Source organism: Balaenoptera physalus (genome assembly GCF_965194825.1).
Source record: "Balaenoptera physalus genome assembly, chromosome: 2".
NCBI lineage: Eukaryota > Metazoa > Chordata > Mammalia > Artiodactyla > Balaenopteridae > Balaenoptera > Balaenoptera physalus.
In genome coordinates, this window is record NC_138883.1 from 93,303,224 (window position 1) to 93,314,457 (window position 11,234).

General features: G+C 37.3%; 1 pseudogene across 1 annotated transcript; it reads right to left on the reverse strand.

Moving 5' to 3' along the window:
• Positions 1–6,222: 6,222 nt before the first annotated feature.
• On the reverse strand, positions 6,223–10,867 carry LOC309654716 (rRNA 2'-O-methyltransferase fibrillarin pseudogene; annotated as a pseudogene). Its single transcript has 2 exons — positions 10,845–10,867; positions 6,223–7,188 (listed from the first exon to the last, which is right to left on the reverse strand). The product of its transcript is annotated as an rRNA 2'-O-methyltransferase fibrillarin pseudogene (transcript).
• Between the last annotated feature and the right edge of the window lie 367 nt (positions 10,868–11,234).

An 11,234-nucleotide genomic window follows, 5' to 3' on the forward strand; every position in this document is an offset into this window, starting at 1 on the left:
TCCCCCTAATACTTCTTCCACTGCATCACCTTTCCCTTCTTTCTGTTGACAAGATGAATCCTTGACCCTATTTCATCTCAAAAAAATGTTCATTTAAGACAGACTTTTTACAGTTAAAACAGTCTAATTATTCAATAGCTGTCATCTAATTTTTTTAAACAAGATTCAGGCGGTGAGGGAGAAACGTTTGGTTCCCATGACCAAGCATCAGTATAATGTATTGCTTGACATCATATTGCTTATAATGTTTTCAACAGTTTTCGCCACAGTGACACGCATGGATAACATTCTGACCAACGACCCAACCTCATAAGTGAACCCAGGTATGGGAGCTACGACCAATGTGCCAGACATAACTCCACATGACACTTCTTTCCCATTCAAGAGAGCATGATAGGATGTAAATAAGTCAGACCAACATCATTATACCAGTGATCAAGACTACTTTAATTTCTTAAAATAAAAAGGGGAATAATTTGCAAATGTTGACACTTTATTAATAGCAACAAATTACTCACCACACACCTCAGAAGTGATCACAGCTCATCAGTGTGTTGTATCTCTGTAGTTAAGACCTCCTGCTACAGACTGTCATTTTCTCATATACTTTCTCTAAACCTTGCCATTCACCAAACAACGTTAGGTATACTACAAAAAGTCCTTTATTGATTTTGTAGCTAGATTTAAAAATAAGTGAGATCAGTAAAATCCAATGAGATATATAAAAGTTTTTAATTAAAAAACGGGGGGCAGCTAAGCATGGAAGAACATCAGATGTGGGCGGAGTTAAGCCTAGTCAGACTAGAGAAGAGGAAACCAAAAACACATTACAAACACTTGGAGTTGATAGGTTAATCTACCCACTTCTCAGAATCTCTGGCATCAGATAAAATCTAAAAACGCCTAAAATCTGAAAAGCTGTTGACTAGTGCTTGTGATACTATAGAACTGTGCTGTTCAATGTGGTAGCCAGTTGCCACCCGTGGCTTTTTAAATTTAAATGAAAATGAATTAAAATGTATTAAAATTAAAAACTCAGTTCTGCAATCACACTAGTCACACTTACAACCTATAGTTTGAAAGCAATGCTGTCCAATGGAACTTTAAGAAAAGGGAAATGTTCTATATCTGTGCTGTCCAATATGTGTAGCCACTAGCATTGCGGCTATTGAGCATTTAAAATACAGTTAGTGCGGGCTTCCCTGGTGGCGCAGTGGTTGAGAATCCACCTGCCAATGCAGGGGACACGGGTTCGAGCCCTAGTCTGGGAGGATCCCACATGCCGCGGAGCAACTAGGCCCGTGAGCCACAATTACTGAGCCTGCGCATCTGGAGCCTGTGCTCCGCAACAAGAGAGGCCGCGATAGTGAGAGGCCCGCGCACCGCGATGAAGAGTGGCCCCCGCTTGCCACAACTAGAGAAAGCCCTCGCACAGAAACAAAGACCCAACACAGCCATAAATAAATAAATAAATAAATATTTTTAAAAAAATAAAAAAAATAAAATAAAATACAGTTAGTGCAAATAAGGAACTGAAATTTTAATTTAATTTTAATTAAGTTAAATTTAAATTTAAATAGCTATATGTGGCTAGTGGCTACCATATAGAACATTTCCACCACTGCAGAAAATTCTATTAGACAGTGCTCCTCTAGAACCATAGGATCCCTCATGCTGGAATGCCAAAAGGAGGGAAGGGAAGAACGTAAGAAGTAGGGGTGGTGCTGGAGCAGAAAAATAATATTTTCTCTCCACCTACTATCTGCCAAGCACTTTGTTATAGGCTTTCCATATGTCATTTTACTTAATCTTCACAGCCCCCAAATTGCTATTGACCTAACAGTAGAGACTCAGATAAGATGGGAATCCACATCTACACGACATCTCATGCCATACTCTTTCCACTACTCCTTGACATCAATACGATCATGAATGGTGTTCATACAGTCAAGATAGACTTACCAAAAAAAAAAACAGATTAAAGAATGAGGTGTCATGTCATTAAGGCATGTAAAACAAAGGAAATGCTACTTTATATATCGGGCAACAAACATATGAAACGTGTTACTTTGAGAGATGGTATAGACTTAAAAGGAAACAGAATTAAAGAAAATGAATGACTGATAGTTTCATTATTAAGGGAAGCCAGAAATGAGTGAATTGCCAAAAGTAAAACTGTAGTAACAGTGATCATCATAACAATAGCTATCATTTATTGAATCCTTACTGTGCTCAATAATTCATGCTCATAATCACCCACCCTCTGAAGTACAGGTGAGAGTGTCACTGTCAGAGATAAAATTGCAGTCTGGAAAGCAGAAAGGTCTGACTGATTAACCTCTTTCTTATCTTCTTAAAGTGAAATTTCCCAATGCCTTTTCACAGGTACATACAACAAAGTGATGAAAGAATAGATAATGTCCAATATCAGTCAGTGAAGAAATGCACTGCCATTATTGAAAGTCCTCGTTTAAATTTTAATTTGCCAGTTTCTTAATTATCCTTGCATATGTCCTAACTTTTTCCGTAAGCTTTATATCTGGTGATCATAATCATCTGCAAGGCTGACATTAAAATTTGCTAGGTTGGTAGGTTTGGGAGAATAACTTAATTTTCATGTACCTTTTACAGCCCTGTCCGGTTATTGTTGATATTAGGAAGAATCTCAGTCCATCTTGGCCTTCTTAATATTGTCTCCTTTCTAGTTTTTATCATCAGTCATAGAGGCAGAACTGTTATGGATGAGAGTACATTTAAGGAAATAATAAAGACTCTTGGCTGTCTGCAATATCCATCTCATAGTGGCTGGAAATAACTTCAGGAAAGCTAATTATTAAATAATTAATAACAATAATCCCTTAATTAAAAATAATGTGTTAACACCTAACCCAATCCTTGGCACATAAAGCTCATTCAACAATTGTTTCCTTTTCTCCCTTTCCTACTCTTAACTCCTTGGTCTGCCAGATTATAATATAAATTGTGATCACAAGTAAATTTGGCTCAGTGTTTTCCTCTTTGATTCAAGATCACCACAGAAAACAACATTTCTATTCCAGATCCTCTCTATATATGGCTTTAGGAGAATAACTGCCAATTCTGACTTTCAAACCTCCTATAGTTACTATTTATGCTAATGGATACTTAGGCTACATATATTTCAAAACATTATCAAATTAGGATCACACATCTAAAGAATATTTGTGTATCTTAATAAGGAAATATATTCTTGGAAATATACTACTTTACCTTATCAGCGGGCTAAAACAAGGTGAGGAAAATATATTCTTATTTTATGTGCAAGATAACTTTAGAAATTGTCCACATTGACTGCATAATTTATGACAGATCTTGTGGCAGAGTATTATGTAGCCATTATAGAGAATGAAGTAAATCCATTATTATTAGAATGGAAAGAGTTCCAAGATATACAGTTATGTGAAAACCACCAGATGTACAAGTATGTGCATGATATGATTTTTTTTAAGCAACCTGAAAAGTTGAATGGTTTTCAAATTGATACATGAGACAGAGAGTGATGGATGGACGCTGATATGTTATTGTTATTATTATCATTATCGTTAGGCATCACACAAACGCAAAAGTCAATAGTAGTTTTGTCTATGGAGGGTGGGGTTGTGAGACATTTATATTTTATCTTGTACTTACATACAATTTAAATTTTCTAACCATGTACATGTATTACTTTTAAAAAATATCATCAGAAATTATATGGGCATTGACATTTTGATCCACTTCTGTTAGCCTACTTCTCTCTATTTAAAAAAAAAAGTAGTATGTTATTTTTAAACAATCTTTGGTATTATTGATAAGAGGCTTAACTGAGCCATCATTTTCTCTGTCAAATTCACATTGCCAAATGGCTGGATTTTTAAAGGACTGCCTTCTAAAATAACAGAGCAATCCTGGTTTGGGCTCATAACTACTTGGTCAAAGAAATATCAACTGGTCATGATTGCCCATCCTGAAAAAAAAATCAAGGCTTGCATCTTCAAAGAAAGAGAAGTCATATAATATCCTCTATTTACTTATGACTACCTTCAGTAACTCCACCTTCTTTTGTACATTGCCGGATTCAAATCTGGCTTGGATGAATTATTATTTGAAACCTAGTCAAGGCTCCACTAATGTCTGGATACAGTAAAAGCCAGTGAAATCTCCCATTATTTTGACAAAATGCTATAGAATTTAAGAAGCTAACTACATTGAAACAAAGGGTAGGTCATGGGGGAATAGACCTAGCACCTTTCCAGAAACAGAACACCTATTACCAGTAAAGACTTGTGATCTAATGTTCTTCACTCCATTCCCCTTTTTTAAAGAAAGGGAATGTAGTAAGTTTTCTTTCATTCAGGAAAAAAATCTAATATTCATACTGGAACAAGAACTGACAGCCATTACACTTTAAGGGTTTGATGAGACCTTGGCAATTGCTCCTTTGGTCCAATGAATCAGGCATGACTAACAATTTCAATCTTTTCTTTTTATACAAAAAGACCAAGTCAGGATTGACAGCCTTTTAGAAACTGGGTGGCAGGGAGTTAAGCCCTGTTTTTGTTTGGCACATGAGCACTGGTGAGGACCAGTACAACAGACTTAGCCAGGCAACAGGGACCAAGAAATGATTTGGGCTTCAGATTTCTTCCTCACATCCCACATTTGTATACATTCTTAAATAAAATATTCAGGAGTTACAGACGTAGAAAACAATCTTATGGTTACCAGGGGGGAAAAGGGGAGAGGGATAAATTGGGAGATTGGGATTGATGTATACACACTACTATATATAAAATATATAACTAATAAGGACCTACTGTGTAGCACAGGGAACTCTACTCAATACTCTGTAATGACCTATATGGGAAAAGAATCTAAAAAAGAGTGGATATATATGTATAACTGATTCACTTTGCTGTAGAGCAGAAAGTTAACACAACATTGTAAATCAACTACACTCCAACAAAAATTTTAAAAAATTAGAAAATAAATAAAATATTCAGAAATTTTACAGTGTTCTCAAGATCTTTGAATTGAAAGAATAGAATGTGTTATACTACAGTGGTGGATAAACATACAAAGTTTTCAAAATTCCCATTTTCAATGAATGTGTCTTAGGGTTAGCTTCTTTTCCTCATAGAACCTCTAATAGAAAACTTGCTTATTACATGGTTGACAATTGTTTAGAAGCCCAAACTGGTAAATATTCTTCCAACATTTGCAAAAGTGTATTCCATGGAACACTGATCCCTTGGGATATTTCTTTAAGGTGAAGATTCCATGATCAAAATATTTTGAAAGCATTTTGTACTATATTCTCATATTGGTAATTCACATTGTACATCTGCATATTCCAGATTCTGAGTAGTCAAAAAAAATAACCAGTTTAAATTTGTTTAACATCTTATTTCTGAATCTTTTTCTTTATCATAGAAATACTTTCCTGATGCATTAATTAATATTTTATTGAATTAATATTCTATATAGAGGATACTTTGGGAAACACAAGATAATTCTACCTGTTGGTAATAATAGAATGGTCATGGGCCCAGCTACCATAGAAGACAGTAAGTGTCTCAAAGAGAAAGCAGATGAAAAGAAGAGATCCACGTGCTAGGTCTGTGGCCCAGTCAGTATCCGGAAATTAGAGTAATTAGACTCCTTATTGGTAAATATTCTTGCCTTATTGCCACTCAAATTTGGACCAGAGGCAGAGTGAAATAAACCACTAGGAGAGAAGGGGATGCTCTTTAGTTATCCCTAAATTGAGAGATCAACCCAATCTCAATTATAAATGAAAACAGTAAGCCCAGAGATATTATATGACATGCCCAAGACCACTCTGGTGGTCAGAAGCAGGCCTGGATTGAGAACCCAGTCTTCTAAATCTGATGCCAGAGTACTTCTTAGAAGCCCACACCAACTTCTGCCCAGTGATGAGCAGAAAGCCTATTGACTGAATCAAATATAATTGAATATTAATATTACTTTTGGGTCCATCACAACCATGATGAGAAATGAACAATTAAAGACATTGAAGGGGCTTCCCTGGTGGTGCAGTGGTTGAGAATCTGCCTGCCAATGCAGGGGACATGGGTTCGAGCCCTGGTCTGGGAAGATCCCACATGCCGCAGAGCAACTAGGCCCGTGAGCCACAACCACTGAGCCTGCGCGTCTGGAGCCTGTGCTCCGCAACAAGAGAGGCCCGCGCAACGAGATGAAGAGTGGCCCCCGCTTGCCGCAACTAGAGAAAGCCCTCACAGAAACGAAAACCCAACACAGCCAAAAATAAATTAATTAATTAATTAAAAAAAAAAGAGTACTGTTTAAAAAAAAAAAGGCATTTAAAAATTGTTTAATGTTTCTTTTTTGCTTTATAATTTCTATTGTTCCTAATACTTTGAATGTATAAGTGGAAAACAATAGAATGTATAGCAGTATAGTGTAGTGGATAGTACAGTGACTAGACATTACCCATCTACTGAGCACAGAAAACAACAGCCTACAAGCTTCTAAAGAATCACAAATTAAAAATCACCTACTAACATCAGCAACAGTAGCATTAACAGTAGCAATGCAATCTATCCCAATCCAGACGGTGCTGGGCTTCAGCTCACATTGGGGTGTGGCTTGTACACACCTATGACCACAGGGTGGTCTTTTTCATATTGCTCTAAAGTCAACTGCTCCTGGGGCTTCATTGTCTCCTGTTGCATCTTTTCACTTCAGAGACAAATATGGCCTCGGGAGAGGCTGTGAAGTCAATGCAATTGGGCTTAACGGAAATCACAAAGTGTCCTCCATTACATAGGAAGGTGTGGGCATTCAGGGCTACAATCTGGGTCTGGTCTGGCTGGGCCATGTTGGCAAAGATCACATCCACCATTGCAATGAGCTTGTGCTATTTGTGTGAGTGCTGAGCATCTTCAATGACAGGAATAATGTTGGTTCTCTTCTTGGCCAAATTAATGAGGTCACAGCCGGGGCAGCGGGAAAACTTAACTGCACAGACCAGACCCTGTTGGCCTATGATGTCAGAGACATGGGAGAGCGTGGTACCCAAGGCAGCCCTGAGGTAGAGCACCTTGGCCTCTGGCTTGATGTGGTATATATTTCCTGAGCACAGAGCCCAAGACTGCTGCAGACAGCTTGGAATGGAAGGGGGTTTTGCTTTACTTAATCCGGGGGGTTAAACAGAGGTGAACTCCTATCATCCCTCATCTGTATTTCTGTAAGACTCTAAGCATAAACTTCCTTATGATAATAATAATAGGAAGAAGAACAACAACAACAACTAGTAGTAGTAGTAGTAGCAGTGACACTTCCTGTTTTCTTTATCTCTAATATGGTTCTAACTGCTTTAAATAGGTTAACTCACTTACTCCCTATAATAATTCCGAGGTAGGTAATACTACGTTTCTCACTTTACAAAATGTGGGAACTATAGACCAGCTAGTTTTTAAACCTTGCCCCAAAATCTCACGGCTCTATGTGGCAGAGACAGGATTTAAACTCAAGCAGTCTGACCCCACAGGTTATAGTCTTTAAGCATTATGTATATTGCCTTGTAGGTGTCTGCTGATGGTTATTTTCCTTATCCATTTCTACACTCACTCCCTCTTGTCCATTATGGATTCATCCATTGTTGATTTCCAAGCCTGATGAAGTATCAAAATCACCTAGAGAGCATCTTTAAAACAGACACTGTAGTCCTCTCTCCAAGATACTCTGATCCATACTAGACTAGGTAGTTTCAAAAAGCACAAGAGGTTCATCTGGAGATTCAGATCCAAGGACCCATGTTTGGGAGCCATTGATTTAGAGCCTTTCTCTCTTGGCTGGTTGCTTATTCATCAAGGATACTGCCTAGGTTCACAGAAGCCAGGAGAGGAGGGAGGACACAAAGGGTAGCTAGACTGGCTAAACCAGCACCTTGTCCCAGGAAGTCTTCACATCCCCTTCTCACACTATGAAATCCTTGAGGACAAGGACAAAACATTAGTCAGATTTGGACCTTCCATGATGGTTAGACTAGTGCCTGATTCATAGTAGATGCTCAGTTAATACTTACTGTCTAGGTTTCTGGGTGAATATTATTGATAAAAAGCAATAAAATAATGGTTTTTCCAAAGAGACTAAGAAGGGTCTTCTAACTGATAATTGCCTATTGCTCTGATAATAAAAGAGTCATAAAAATCTCTACAACATAGTAAATAGGAGGTATAGCAAGAGAGCTTAATCACCATATTAACACAAAGGAAGGAATGAGAAGGGCAAGAACAAATGGGTGCAAAGGAGGAAGTCATGTTTAACTGATGTCTGGTTTGACAAACTACATATCAATTTAGAGATTAAATATAATCATCTAGGTTCATTTGATTACATTCATTAAATAAAACGAGTGTATTTTTTTAAAATTCCTTCAAGGCTGGCTTCATAGGACCCTCAGATGAACTTACCCACTCATCCTCCCTTCCACTACTGCCTAATAGCCCCACCACCGGCTAATGGGCAAACAGTCCTCAGCAACCATTTATCTTTTTTGAAGTCTTCTCCTTAGAGCTCCCTTTAAGAAGAGCAGTGGGTTTTCCCTTGAACTTATTTTCTCTCTCTTAGTTGTTTGTTTTCTTTCAAGCATGTTGGAGAGGCTTCTTTGCTGTTTGTTTCTGAAGCAAATCAGGGACACTAATTTGTTCTTTGTGGATTTTTGAAAGCTACCCCAGTGGGAGCCACTTGCTTTGACCAGGATTTCTGCCTGTGGATGATGGGGAGGGAGAACTCAGAAAGGCTATTAAGACAGATAGGAATGCTATAGCTAGGTGAACACATTAATGATGCAGAGCTGAGAAGCAGAACTCCTGATTTTGAGGATATGCAACCAATGAGCACATGGAGACAAGACTACCCAAGCGCCAGCATTTACTTCTGTGCAGGTGTGTACTAAGTAGAAATTTCTGGCTGAGATAGAAAATCCTGTTCTCTTTAGACATGGGGGTGCAGCACAGATGTGACACTGCAGGTAGAGAAAAATCTTCATGGCCTCTGAAGCTAGAAGGAAGTTGACAGTTCATTTTAGGGTGATGGGAAAAGCATTCTGGCTGAGGGGTGGGTGGAAAAGTTCTCAACTCGCTCAAAACCTGTACATTTTAATCCTGGCTCTGCCATTAATTGGCATTGTATCCCTGTCCAAATCACTTCATCTCCCTGCCTCCCAGGGTTCCCCCATCTGTAAAACCAACAGATCCAAACTGTTGGCCAAGTGCTCCTTTCCATTTTAATGTGCTGCCTTCAGGTTAACAAAGATACACGCATATTTATATCTATAAGATAAAAGCCTTTGACTTTTTACCTTAAGTTGACTTTCAGGAAAAACAAACTATATAAGAAAATGAATGTATACTGGGAATTTATTTTTTAAAACAACCTTCAAAGTATATAGCCAGAGATCAATTTTATATACCTTTTACCCAGTCATCTACATATTCCTAAATTTCTGTATAGAGCAAATGATAATAAATCTCAAGCCCTATAAAGACACTGAATTATCAGAAGAAAAGGCACTACAGTATCTGTTTATGACAAAAGAAAATAAAATTTTTAGAAGTGTATTGAAAGATAATGTAAGATGAATAAATATTTTTAAAATGCAAAACCAATTATCTTATTATCCTGATAGAACTACTAGTTTTATTTATGCATATTATCGATACACACATGCTGTATTTACATTGTTATAATAATGGTATACATAGAATTTCATATTCACTATTTTTACATATATTATCTCATAAACATACCTTATTTTGCTACGTAATTATTATTTTAATGGCTTCATAGCATTAAACTGTGTTGATGTACCATAATCTATAAAATCATTATTTTGCTGGACTTTCAGCTTGTCTCCAACTTTTTGCTACTAATATTGATTGCAATAAGATTTTTTTATGGTCAGCTTTTGTTTCTGTTCAAATGTTTCCATAAGAGAAGAATTTTGAAGGCAATGGATATGAGTACATTTGTGGCTTTTGCTGCAGGGATTATCAATTAATAATGTCACCAGCAAGGAATGCACATATCATTTTTACCAAAACTTCACCATCTTTAACGGTGATCATTTTTGTGATGTAATATTTTATGCGTTTCAGAACTGGCAGAGTGACAATGATGTGTATGACAAAGGGTCCTCAATAAATATGTTTCGACCCTCCTCATTAAAACTGTGGACTTAACTTGGAGATTCATTTATTCATTCATTCACTCTAATGCACTTGTTCATTAATTCACGCATTCAAAAACCTTTCATTGGGCACAATTATGTAATGAAAATATGTTAGGCCCTGGCTATACAAAGTTATACTTTCCCTTAATGGCTCACTTTCTCAAAGAGAGAAATCTATGTGAGCACATATGTGGTCTCTGCCTTCATCCCAATGTGTTTCAGGATGCGTAAGGACTCAGGGGAGAAGACAAAAAAAAGCTCATTATTTTTCCTTCATAGCATACTTTCAACAAAACGTACTAGGTATCGCCAATTATCAGGACTAGTTTCTTAATCCATGCCATGAATGAGCAAACTACTTCTAAAGGTGTGACACAGCTTATTTTCAGAGGCAGAAAGTTTTGCAAAGAAATTGGTAAGAACTGTAATCAGCTAAATACTTATTCCAAAGTTCTCCTACTTCCTCTTATACTGGCTTTCTCTTCTTATGCGTACCCACTACGGTGTTCAAAACATATTAGGTACCTAATAAATTGTGATTTTTATGACTCTTTCTCCTTCATCGCTAAGCCTGTATACCATCTTCTTTAGATTCAAATCCCTTTACCTGAAAAATTCCGCCAGGCCCATACGCCAACATATTTAACTGTTCTCAATGTTAACCCTCCCTCAAAACAACAACAAGCATCAAGTGCTTAAAATATGCCATGCACTGCAGTATATTACTTTTTGTAATTCTTATGAAATCTGCTTTATACACTATTTATTAGAGAAATTATATAATTGACCAAGGTCACAGAGCTGATAGGTGAGAGAGTTGGGATTTCCATTAAGATTATCTCTAAATTCCTTTTTTTTTTTTCTTTTGGCCATGCCAAGCAGGCTTGCGGGATCCCAGTTCCCCGACCAGGGATTGAACCCGTGCCCTCAGCAGTGAAAGCATGGAACCCTAATCACTAGACCGTCAGGAAATACTCTCTAAACTCTTCTTTGATTC